Below are 12938 nucleotides of genomic sequence, written 5' to 3'. Positions count from 1 at the left end.
TTTCCTGCTTCCAGGTTTTGGTTTGTTTCTTTGGGAATTTCTTTTATGCGTTAGACCTACTTTGACTCTATTCTAAATGGGTCACTCTCTCTCAATTCCTTTGAAATTCTATTTATTTTTGATTCTGAAAATTCTGTGCCTTTTTAATTTCTACTTATCTTAAAATATTTTCTGTTGTGTTATTCACTCAACTTTCCCTTTGAATTTAGTTTTAATTTCTGAAATTGTCTTTTATTTCTTCTAATATTTTCTTCTAATATTTTCTAAGAGTCAAAAATTTATTTTATGTAGTTCTTTCACATCTTGTATCATTTTCTTAACTTTTTTTTCTACTTTGAAATAATAGATTATAGTTCTTATCTGTTTTGTGGCCAGGTCTTGCTGTCAATGCATTTACTGTCTGAAGGAATGCTTTTTTTCTTTTTATTCTTTATTGTTGCTGTTGTGTTGTTGATATAATAACCTTGTATGGATATGACCTTGATTTTTTCCAGATGTTCAATTTTTTTATATGAAATAAGTTAATTGTTTAACTTCATAACTCCAGAAATCCCTCATTTGCTTTTCTGTAGTATTCAGGATTGCAACTTCTTTTCTGAAATTTGTTAACTCCGTTCCCCTTGTCCACTTTTTTTTGGACCCTTTATTTCCATTGTCTCTGCTGCACTGGACTGCTCAATTTGATTGTCATTCCCAGAAGTTTACCCTGTGTGTAAGGCTTTGTCATGGCCATGGAAAGGAAATTTAATCAGTTAATTTAGTGGATCCATGGGCTTGGGTTACTTTTCCCATGTCAGTCTTTATATTCAAAACTGAAAATTGTATTTTCTAAATTATTTTAATATTAGTGGAAACCCCATTAGTACTCTTCTACTCTTTCCCTTTTCCTTCTTGTTCTCCTCTTTCTTACTATTTTTATTATATACCTAGTCAATGAAAATGTAATCAATACTGTCTATCAACAGTAACAGCATTCTTTCAATCTTTTTGATCTTTCAATGTAGATTCTAGAAAACCATCCAAAAGGTATTCCTATCTGCAACGGAACCATTTTGCCAAAGTTTATTCAGTATGTATAAATATGACTAAATTTTGTTTTGGGATCTTAGCCACATGGAGAATGAATGAAATGGTTGGAAACCTAACAGTCAGTTATTGCCACAGTCTATCTGAAAAAGTAAGAACATCCTGGAAATAGAAGCAAAGATAATAGATTTAGGAATGTTCTCAACATCAAAGCAGGATGATTTCATGACTACTGGGATGAGTGGGAAAGGAAGGAGTCAAAGGCATTGTCCCAGATTAGTGACTGGTTTAAGGTGGCGCTTTTCACAAAACAAGGTTAGAGGATGAGCCCATTTCTGTGGGTAAGATTAGGTAAGTCTGAGACATATTATACAGATTGGGGTGCTTGTGAGAAATTCAAGGTGAGATATACATTTAGAAAATATCACATGTGGCAGTTCAATCCCCAAAAGCAATTAAATCTATGCAGGGAGAGCAAATAGAGAGAGGAGAGAAACAAGGAGAGAACATTGGGAAATTCTAATATTTAGATGATGGGCAGAGAAAGAGAATCTAGAAATCACATGCAGAATAAAGTCTCAAGATTGCATGCCCTTTTTGGTCAAAAATCAGAAAATCCAATTCCAAAAGATGGAGGAGTGAAGTATAACTATTAAAACTGGTAAGTGTCAGAGCTATTGAAGTTTCTGATCCTTAATAGACTCCAATATAGAAAGTTCAATTTACATGCCCAAAGTTACACAATCAGTAAATCAAGAAAAATAATTGTAGCCAAGATTATTTGACTTCATAATCTTGAACATTCTAGAAAAAATTAAATTAAAATAAAATATAACGTCAATATGAACAAAAAAATTGATAAAGTACCTAATGAATATTTCTTGGTTTTGTGGCGGGAAGAAATTTCTAAATTTGAAAGCATTAGAAGAAAAGTAAATTTTAAATGAGGTTTTTTTTAAATTGATAGCATCCACTATGAAAACAGTAAAAGCAACCTGAGGAAATATATTTTAAATAATATATTTATAATTTCAAATTTTGATTCAATAGTGCTCAGCTTGTACCAACTTTTCATAAAAGTACTTAAGTTAACTCAGAGAAGATCAAATCTCACAAGAACACTGAAAGCTGTAAAGTATTACAACAATCTGAAAAGAAGTACAAGACCTGTGGGGCTGAATTGAAAATCGCAATCGGCAACTGACACGAGCTTTGCCAATTGGAGCAGATGGTATAGATATGCTTTGGTCCTCTGCCACACCTCCCTGGTAAGAGACCAGAATCGATGCCAAGAAAAAATTTGGAAGCTGCCCTCCTACTGCACAGATATAAGATTTTCAGGGGAATCTTAATACACCTGCTTTCCTGTTGCTATCCTTCTCTCAACTCTCTCACATTATATGGAGCGTACAATTAAAAAGAATGAGGAAGGAGAACCTAGAATTGATCAGATGTATCCCTGCAGATACCGCCCCACTATCGTATACTGTGTGGGTAATGTCATCACCAGGAGGCCACTAATGATGATTATAGTTGTTTCTGAATTCTTTAAGCATGGTGCCCAAGAAAGATGTAATTTTTAAAAACTATTTTATCTTAGTTAAACAAAATTACACTACTTAAATATTTCCTAACCAAGGAAATGTTTCTAGGAGCTCTGTTCATCAGCCAAATTTACACAAATCAAGAAGCCAAGGTTTGGAGCATTTTCCCTCTTCATTACACAGGCTGAGTTTTCTGTTTAGGAAACAAACAAATGATATAATGTGGCTTCTGTTAAAATGGCCTTCCTTATGCCATGAGCTTGAGCCATGCAAAACTCTGCAGAGGTCCTGCTTGAATTTGAAAGCATAAGGACTCACGTCAGCAATTCTTTTCTTCTCTGATATTATCTGAGAAATGTGCCCAAGGGGCAGTGATAAAAGATAGGGCAAGCCATAAACATTTTTTTCTGGAAAAAATGAATGTAGCTAGGCAACTCACCATCCCAAGAAAAATAAACAGAATCAAAAATCCTCATAAGACTTATGTAAAAAAGAAAATAATGACAGTGCAGGACAAGGAATATAGGGAGAAATAGCTTTAGGATTCAAAAAAGACTGCCTCCTAAGATTGTTTAATTCTCTAAAATCATCAACTCAAATGTCCTCTGCTGCTGCAATATTTACTTCATAATTGCCATTACTACTGATTTTCAACATCATTGAGACTTCCAAACCCTGAATTATTATTCTTTTTATCCTTTCACTCCTTTCATCCTGTCTTTTCCTATATAGCATGGATTACAGAGTTTCTTCCTTAGCCTCACTCTTGTGAATATCCTCAGCTTGTATTTCTCATTTTCCATTAGCTGTAGCCACTTGGAATTAATTCAGAGTTGAATAGACCCAATATCTGCCCTCTGTAAACTTATGCCAGGTCTGCCAAACCATGCCAGGGAATATGCACACACACAGACACACACAGACACACACACACACACACACACACACACACTTCAAAGATTATAGTCTCCAGCCTAAACTGAAGGTCCTTCACTGCATTTACATATATATATTTTTTCTTCCACACAGTGGCTTGATCATATCTGCTTAACTCTCTTCAAACCTACCCCAATTTCCTTGTCCCTTTCAGCAGAGCATCTTACTTCACAAATAAAATCGTGACCATCAAGATGGGAACACACTCTCCTTCCTATCACCAAACTTAAAAATTACCTGTATTTTTACTAGTTTTTGTCTTCCTGTTGTGGAGGAAAGGAAGTCTTTCTCCTGTCCAAGCAGTAAAACACTAATGGAGCATGCCACACATGTGTGGGGTTGGATGTTTTGGGGACTGGCCATTAGCAGCCATGTTGCTACTGGCATGTATGGATGGACACGGTGGAACAGGAAGCTCTTCAATCTACAGTGGAGTCCTCATGTTGAAACTTTCTTTTCTGCCACTTTCTTCAAATGTCTCTCTCATTCAGATTAGTGAAAAATCAGTTTTTAATTACCAGGTGTTGGACACAACCATTTGTGCTGGTTTGAAAGGATGTATGCCACCTAGAAAAGCCATGTTTTAATCTAAATCCCATTTCATAAAGGCAGAATAATCCCTATTCAATACTGTATGTTTGAAACTGTAGTCAGATCATCTCCCTGGAGATGTGATTTAATCAAGAGTGGTTGTTAAAGTGGATTAGGTGACAATATGTCTACACCCATTTGGGTGGGTCTTGATGAGTTTCTGGAGTCCTATAAAAGAGGGAACATTTTGGAGAATGAGAGATTCAGAGAGAGCAGAGAACACTGCAGCACCATGAAGCAGAGAGTCCATCAGCCAGCGCTTTGGAGATGAGGAAGGAAAATACCTCCTGGGGAGCTTCATGAAACAGGAAGCCAGGAGAGAAAGCTAGCACATGATGCCTTGCTCACCATGTGCCCTTCCAGCCAAGAAAGAAACCCTGACTGTGTTCGCCATGTGCCTTCTTACTTGAGAGAGAAACCCTGAACTTCATCGGCCTTCTTGAACCAAGGTATCTTTCCCTGGATGCCTTTGATTGGACATTTCTATAGACTTGCTTTAATTGGGACATTTTCTTGGCCTTAGACTGTCAACTAGCAACTTATTAAATTTCCCTTTTTTAAAAGCCATTCTGTTTCTGGTATATTGCATTCCAGCAGCTCGCAAACTAGAACACCATTTTAGACATAGCCCAGAATTTTTTCATGTTTTTGATAATCTGAGAGTTCTAGAATTGCATCTACTGTAAGGATCAATGGAAATTTTACTTTGTGCTCAGAATTTTACCAAAAAGTAGCTCATTAATGTATCCTTTTGCAGCTGATATTTTACTTTCATGATAAAAAAAAGTAGTATGTCAGAAAATGATATAGGATATGGGGTGGGGGTGGGAAGGTAAAGCCAGTTAAAGAGATGGGGAATCCTGGGGGGAGACTTGTAATTTTAGAGAGTATTTTCAGAGTAGGGCTAGTGAGAAAGTGATTTTGAGTTAATATTTGAGATAGGTGATTGGGCCATTTATTCAATAAGACAGTAACAAAAATGAAAAGCCACTAGTAGAAACCTCATTCTTTCACATCCTGTAATATCCAAGTTTTGATAGCTGGAATAGCTCTTGGTTCTAGCCTAGTTGTAGTACATTATTTGTTTGGATACTGTGTATGGCATAAAATAATGTTTACATTTAGATCATTCATCAGAAGAAATATCATGTCTCTGTAAATTCTAAAATGTTTCATCCAAGTTTTGCTATGAATTATATCAAAATGATTAAATGTGAAAAATCTAAATGTCCATTCAAAATATATATTCTGCAGTAATTACAGTTATTTCATTCAAGGTTCTTTAATAAATAAAATGAAAATTTTATTAATTTGCTTTTGTACATAAATGTTAGAAGTCATTGACTTAATATAATGAGCAATAATCAAATGTCTAACCATAAGCTTTTAAAATTGAAATGCTAAAGCAGCTATGAAGTTTTCCTTTTTTATTTCATTTTAAATTATTTCATTTAATTAAACAGTTATACTTCACTTGCATTTAAACAATTTAATTCTATATATTATGTTAATTTTATATTATAAGCATAGAATATATACACACATTTGATGTTATTATATAACATTATTATACTTCAGCTTTTCACGTAAATATAAAAGGACTAGGAATACATGACACTAAACATTTGCAGATACACTGCTGATGTTTTCATTAGCCAAAGAGATGATTCATATTGTAATTTTTTATTATAATAACATACTCATAAATATAAATACCAACATATTTATGAAATATACAAGACTGGAGACTACATAACAATCCCACATCTGTAAAGACTGAATTCTAGATTAGAACTGTTTTGTTTCTAATTGACTGTGGGTGTATGGAATGGTAACATAAAGAGTCGGAAAAACGTACCCGGCTGAGAAACCTCAGAAATGGGAGTGGGAGTGCCATCTGCTTTGAAGAAGATGGATTTTTTATCCATTAGTTAATTATTTGTAACCAGAACAAAGTTTTCAAAGGATTTCTGTGTGACTTAAAGTAGATGTCATTTGTGGTATCAAATGTAAATATTCAGAAATGGAACGCGTGGGTATACACAATATTGAATTCTTTTTTCTTCTGAACAAGATCTCAATCAAAGTGGAGCATTGTTGAGAGAAAAGCAAAATGCAAAAGGAAAAAAATGCTTAAATATCAGTTATATAATGGCACTAAAAGAGAGGTCACCAATTTGAAGACTCTTTTTTAGCATGGCTGCAGAAATGTTTTAGCAACAAAATATGAAACTAAACCTCCTGTGAATCTTAGTAGGAACTGATGGAACTGCTTTACCATTTACTCCCTGATTTTAGCAAAGATACTTTTTCTTCAAATTTGGAAGACTGTAGCAAATTTATTTGTGATTAAGCTGAAGCTGATCATTTACTCATTCAAATCAATGTTTTTTCAAAATAAAAATATACCTGCTTTCATTAAAAGTGAATGTTAAAAAAAGTGATTGCTAATGCCATAAAAATTGTCTACCGAGCGTCAAATCTCTGAATGAAATGACTCAAATCCAGTTGTTTGGCATGTGATAGACCAAATACGAATATGATTAAACTGTTAAATTTTTATTTCAATATTTTAACATGACTTAAACCTCCCTAAATTAATAAGTTACTTGGACTATTTCCTACATAATATGCTATGAAGTTTATTTTACTTTGAAAATATTTCCAAAGTATTTATATTTTTCAAAATATTTCTATTGCATGTTATAATTTATCTGTCAATGCACATGTTTATTGCTCTTAAAACATCCTTTTTTTTGCAATAGTGCACTATACTGAAATCATTTACTTTTAATTCTTCATTTTGTAGCCCTTTCTGGTAAAATGCATTTACTCATTTATTTTTACTTGATGACTCATTTAGTTCAATTAGTAAGTGCATTCCTTTTGGTAAAGCTTACTCTGAAAATAAGACTAATTGATGGCATATGAGCATGTCATGGCAAAAAGTTAAATAACTCTAAATGGAGAGAATCCTTGAAAGAACCCTGGAGGAAGTGTCTGAGTAACTGTAAGTTCAAACTCAACAGATCTGCTGACTGAGTTTAATGAGTCTCTAGTGCCCATGTCAACACTAAGAATTCTGAGACCTTGTGTATTTTCACAAAAGTTCATCTCTTTTTACTGAAGTTCAGTTAAACAATGGTTAACTCAAAGTATTTGTTTAACTTACTTCTCAATCACTTATTTCCCACTGCGTGACTAGCTATTTTAGATGTGATGGTAGGGAATTAGTTGTCTAAACTGATTAAGCCCATTAAAGTAGGCCTTGAGACAAATAAAATGTAGATATTGAGGATGGCATTTTGAAAGAGGTTTTTGATAAATTCAAATTATTTTGCATATACTAAATGAAAGTCAATTTGTGTAAATAACCTAAACGTAGATACTCCAGTTCTGATGATAAGTTCAGAGAATTTTGAAAGAAGTTTTAAACTAAATTCTAATATTTCACATGTCATAAACTAAAATTAATTTGTGAAAATGGCTTAAAGGTGTATGTTATTAACTTGTTTTTGTACATAAATGTTAGAAGTCATTGATTTAATATAATGGGCAATAATCAAATGTCTAACCATAAGCTTTTAAAATTGAAATGCTAAAGCATTTCAATTTTAACAAATAATGAAATACTCAATAATATTTACATAACAAATAATCCAATACTCAATAATATTTACATAAAAATATGGTTTATAAGAATTATTAATATAATAAATGTAATATAGTTTCAAAATGGAAAAACATAATTGGAAATTTGGTGAATATAAAAGGGTAAGATGTCTTATATCTTACCCAAGAAATACATACCAACACTTTTCATTGTAAAATGTTAGTCCAAATATTATAACACTTACTCTTTGCTTCACTGTTAATCTCTCAGATTGGTCTCATTTGTATCAGTTATACAATTTAACAAAAGCATGTAGTCTTTTAAAGGGAAAATTTTCATAAACAGCAGCTAGGAATTTCATGAATGGATACTATAAGAAGATTGCTTCAGAAATTGGTAAGTAGCATGGAAAAGGCCATGACATTTCATTCAGGTATATTGTCAAATTTGATTAATTTCAAGGTATTGACCAAAGTTATACTGGCTTTATTGTCTTTCTATATTACTGCACAACTTGACCAAATCATAAGGAAAAGCAATTACTAATGTGTCACTGCTTCATTCTGGCACACAGGAGAAATTTAATAATTTAATAAATAACTTACTAAACCTGCCGTCTCTTACACAGCCATTGTGCCAAGCCTATCAAAAAATGGAGAGAAATCCTGGCAAAATCTGGTAGGTTGAAGTGATTTAAACTAGTTCAATTTTTGAAGATATGGTATTAGAAGCAACAGTTACTTTTAAAATGAAAACTCAGGCTAGATTGTTATTCCTAATGGCATGATGCGTAAGAGCGTAAAACCTCAGTGATAATGAATAAAATGAAGAAGCCAAGCAAATATTCATTTCCACTAAGTTAAAAAAAAAAAGGTTAGTTCCACAGCTTTGTGTTTTCTATAACATTTGTGTTCCCTCTCTTCCTTAACCACCATCTGGCATAGGGACAGGCATGAGCAGAAGAAGCTGAGATTCACACAACAGCTGTGCAGGTACAGACTGGGCAAGAGATCAGGGGCGGCCTGAGCATGAGGCCCAAAATGGGTAGAAATATAGGAAGCCCAGGCCACTGAGAGCAGCGGGACTTCCTAGAAGATGCAGTATCTGGACCTGGGTGGAATTTCTTTCTCCTGGAGAGGTAGGGACCACCTCACAGCAGACAGGCACTGAGATGCGTGCCAAGATTGGAATTCAGTTACTGGTTTGGGGTAAAAGATTTGCAGCTTGTCCCCAGGAAACAAGGTATGAACATAAATTTATAACCAAACCCATGGTACAGATTAGGGATTACTGACAATGGAATTGGTTTCCTACTGTTCCTCTATTTCTGCCTCTGCAGTTCCACTAGATCTCCCAGTTCTCCTTAAATCCTTGCCGAGATCTTCTCATGCATACATGCAAATATTTAGTGATGGGGCCAATTTTTACCCGATAATCCAGAACTATCCAATAGAAAATGAGGCGAGCACAATGATAAACCACGTACAGAATTTAAATTTTTTAATATCCACATTACAGAAAGTAAACTGAAACAAATGAAGATGATTTTAACAATATCTTTGATCTAACCTGATATATCCAAAATATGATGTTCAACATGAAATACACATAAGCATATTAATGAGATATTTTGTATTTTCATACTAAGTCTTCAAAATCGGTGTATGTAACACTTAACACATATCCCAGCTAGAACTAACCACATACCACAGATCAGGGGATGCATGTGGCCAGTAGTACCATATCAGATGGTGCCAACAGATGTCATTCTACCATGCACACTGTGTTTCACTTCATTTCCTCCACTGAATATATCTTGGTAATATTCCTGGAGGGAATAGATAGCTGTTCTTCACTTTTAGAGTTCCATAGCATCATGTTATATTGATGTTAAAAATGGAGATTAAAAATTCTAAATAAAAAAGGGTAGGAGTAAGAAAACTGGATACATTATATGTGGGATAAAATAGTCCTACTTTAAAGGTGAGGAAATGGAGTGTCAGAGAGGTTAAGCAACTGAAATGGAGCTGTAGGAAAGCTTAGATCAATATCCTAAACTTTCACATTTAATTATGTTTTGATCCAGGATTAGGAATGAACATGCAAATGAATTGACTAATTTTAACAAGGACTGTAAAAGGTAAAGGACAGGGTTAATGCAAGAAGACGATATAATCACCATCTACATTTCTGCTGGTGAATATGGACTCTCTTAATTTTCCAGACGGGTAAGACAAATACCACACAATGGGGCACAATGGGAATTTATTGATTCGGGGTTCCAGAGGCTAGAAGTCTCGCTAGAAGTCTTCCCGTGGTCGGTAGCCTTCTGGCTAACCGGCAATCCTGGGATCCTTGGCTTTCCATCACACGATGATATCTTCTTTCTCTTGTGGGTTCCCTCGACTTCCGGATCCTCTCCATGGCTTTCTCCCTGTGTTTGAATTTTTTCTAGTTATGAAAGGCTCTAGTAATCTAGATTAAGACCTAACCTCGTTCCAATGGGCCACATCTTAATGAAAAATAACATCTTCAAGCGGATCCTATTTACAATGAGTTCAAAGCCACAGGAATATGGCTTAAAATTAAGAACACCTTAAATGGAGACACATAATTCAATGTGCCACATGGACTTTTAAGTTTATCCTGGTATTTATTACTTCCTTACAGTTATTATTGATATTAATAATATAGCTCACACAGAGTCCAAAGTGATGTCTCTTGGAACTACCTTAGAGTTGGTTTCTACACATTTGGATAAATGCATATCCTCAGAATTGAGAAGTAGGAGGTGAAATAAAAGATTAACTAGAAGTACAGAGTAAGTTCAAAATGTATGTTGAGAGGTACATTCTGTGCAGAACCACTAGTTAAGCTATGCAACTCTCTCTGTGCCACGTCAATGATCAAGCAAGCTGCAGGCTCCAAGGAGAGTGTGAGAGCCAGTCCAGAGGGCTAGGGTTGAGGTCAGCTGCTTCTGCCAAGGTCGCCGACACAGGACTGGACTCGGCTGTGTGGCTGCCATGAGCAGGGTGCCAGCGGCCACAGAGAACATGCGGGTAACCTCTGCCTGATCCGGCTTATTGGTCTATATAGACTATCTTCCTTCAGGGCCCTTAGTAATAGAATGGTTAATATTATTTCTATTTTTAAAAGGTTTATCACCACTTTTGCATGCAAAATAACCTTGGGTATTTAGGAGAAATATACTATGTATTTCATTCTTTTTTTTGGGGGGGGAGGGGCATGTTTCCAGGTGAATGAGTATATTTATTACAGAAACAATAAAAGAGAGGAAATCTATTATAATTAGGGTGCCAGACACCAAGCTAAGGTATTAACTGCTGCCAGCACATCTTTACTGTTCACGCAGGATCCATTAATATACCTATGCATGTGACAAAGAGCTAATAAGAATAATTCATTGATTCTGAAAAGATATGAGCAGCAGCCCCCGAATAACTACAAATTAATTGATGTCTATTTTCAAAAGCCTTCTGGTGACGAAGTCCTAGATTTATTGACAGCCCTAAAGGAACAACTCTAAGATTGAAAACTGAAGACACAGGAGAAGCTGGCTGTGAAGGCAGTACCTGAGTAAGGAATTCTTCATTGCTCTAGAAAGTTGTGAGAGCCTCCTGATTAAACACTGCCAATCCACAAAACCTTTCAGAAGACATCCCTAGTGCTAAAACCCCAAAAGATCAGGTTTATATAAGGAAAATATCAGACAAGTACTTACTTTTTTAGTTTTAAGTAGAGCATCTTAATATTGATTTAAATATTAATAAAATTATATTTGCACTTCATAAAAATGCCACAGACCTACTGGTTTAATCTAGAGATGCTTCTATCTTCCCATTTAAATAGGCAGCCATTATAATACTAATCTGAATCTAGAGAAACTAAGGCATGAAACATCCCCCTCATTGAGGTGATCAGTGATATAATTATATATACCTATTCTGGGATATGGACTTCTCTTTGGCTCCCAACAAAACCTTGGTTTATCTCAATCCTTAAATTGTTGTATTCCATTTTATTTATCTTTTTGGTCTCAGTCATTATATTGCCACCTCTAATGGGGCAGGGGATATGTCGTCTTTCCACTCCTTAGGAACTTGTCACAAGTTAAGGGTACAATGAATGACTCTTTAAAGAATGTGAGAATGAAGAGTTGAATGAATGGATGAAGGACATGAATTGAAATTCTATTTTGAAAAGACATACCCTCTCTTCTTGGAAATGATAGAAGTGCCCTATTCCGAGAGGATTTGGTAGGACGGTGAGAAACTTGGATTCAATGACACTGGCTGTTGAACCTCTGGAGGAGAATCTTACATCTTTCAGCCACCTGCTGGTATCCTAGACCGTAAAAAAGCAAGTCCCTTCCTTGTTTCAACTTGCTGCAATGGTTGCAAAGGGGACATTGTTTTTATACTAATTGTACTTAGAATCTGAACACTATTTTATAGAAAATATTTTATTTAGAAATAATACCTAAATTGATATAAGATGGTGGAAACAATGAGAAAAATAAATCCCTTAAAATAAGAAAGAAAATCTTTCTAGTCACAAATCAGGGTATCTTATCTCAAATCTTCTTACACCCTCCCAATCCCTAACAGGATGGGGTTTTAATTGGGAAAAGGTAAAATCTCTGTAAAAAAAAATGGCTAAGAAATATTTCGTCACTATGTTCTGCAGGCCATATGTTATTTTTCTCGCCGCATCTGTCACACACATGCATCCTTTTATACTTTTTCCATTTTCCCCGTCACAATAATGTATAAACTAGGAAAATGTAATCATCAAAGTTCTAAAGACATGTTTAGGGATCAAATGAATGACCAAATTCATATAGTTAGCACAGAGTGAAAACTCCTAGATGAGTACTCTCCTCACTGCATTGCTTTGTCCCCTTCTTCCTCTTATCCATTCCATCTCAACACCCTAGATGAAGGTCTCTTCTTGCATAGGATAGTACGGATGAATGACGATTGACTTCCCAGTTCTTCCTTCATGGTGAAGCATCTGGCGGCGGCACTGAGCTGCAGGCACTCTTGTGAGTCTGCTCCACAGCAGTACAGAGGGCAGACTCAGAGATGGAGATGAAAGTCACAGGGCCAGCTTATGTTCCTGCTGGGTTTCTGGTACCAAACCAACCCCGGGAAGGTTTCCTCTTACTTCCGGAGCACAGGCTATTTATGAGGCTGCCACTGGGTGGG

The sequence above is a fragment of the Tamandua tetradactyla genome, chromosome 18 (genome assembly GCF_023851605.1).
Source record: "Tamandua tetradactyla isolate mTamTet1 chromosome 18, mTamTet1.pri, whole genome shotgun sequence".
NCBI classification, from domain to species: domain Eukaryota; kingdom Metazoa; phylum Chordata; class Mammalia; order Pilosa; family Myrmecophagidae; genus Tamandua; species Tamandua tetradactyla.
The sequence above is the reverse complement of the archived record's forward strand: the minus strand, read 5'-3'. Positions refer to the sequence as shown.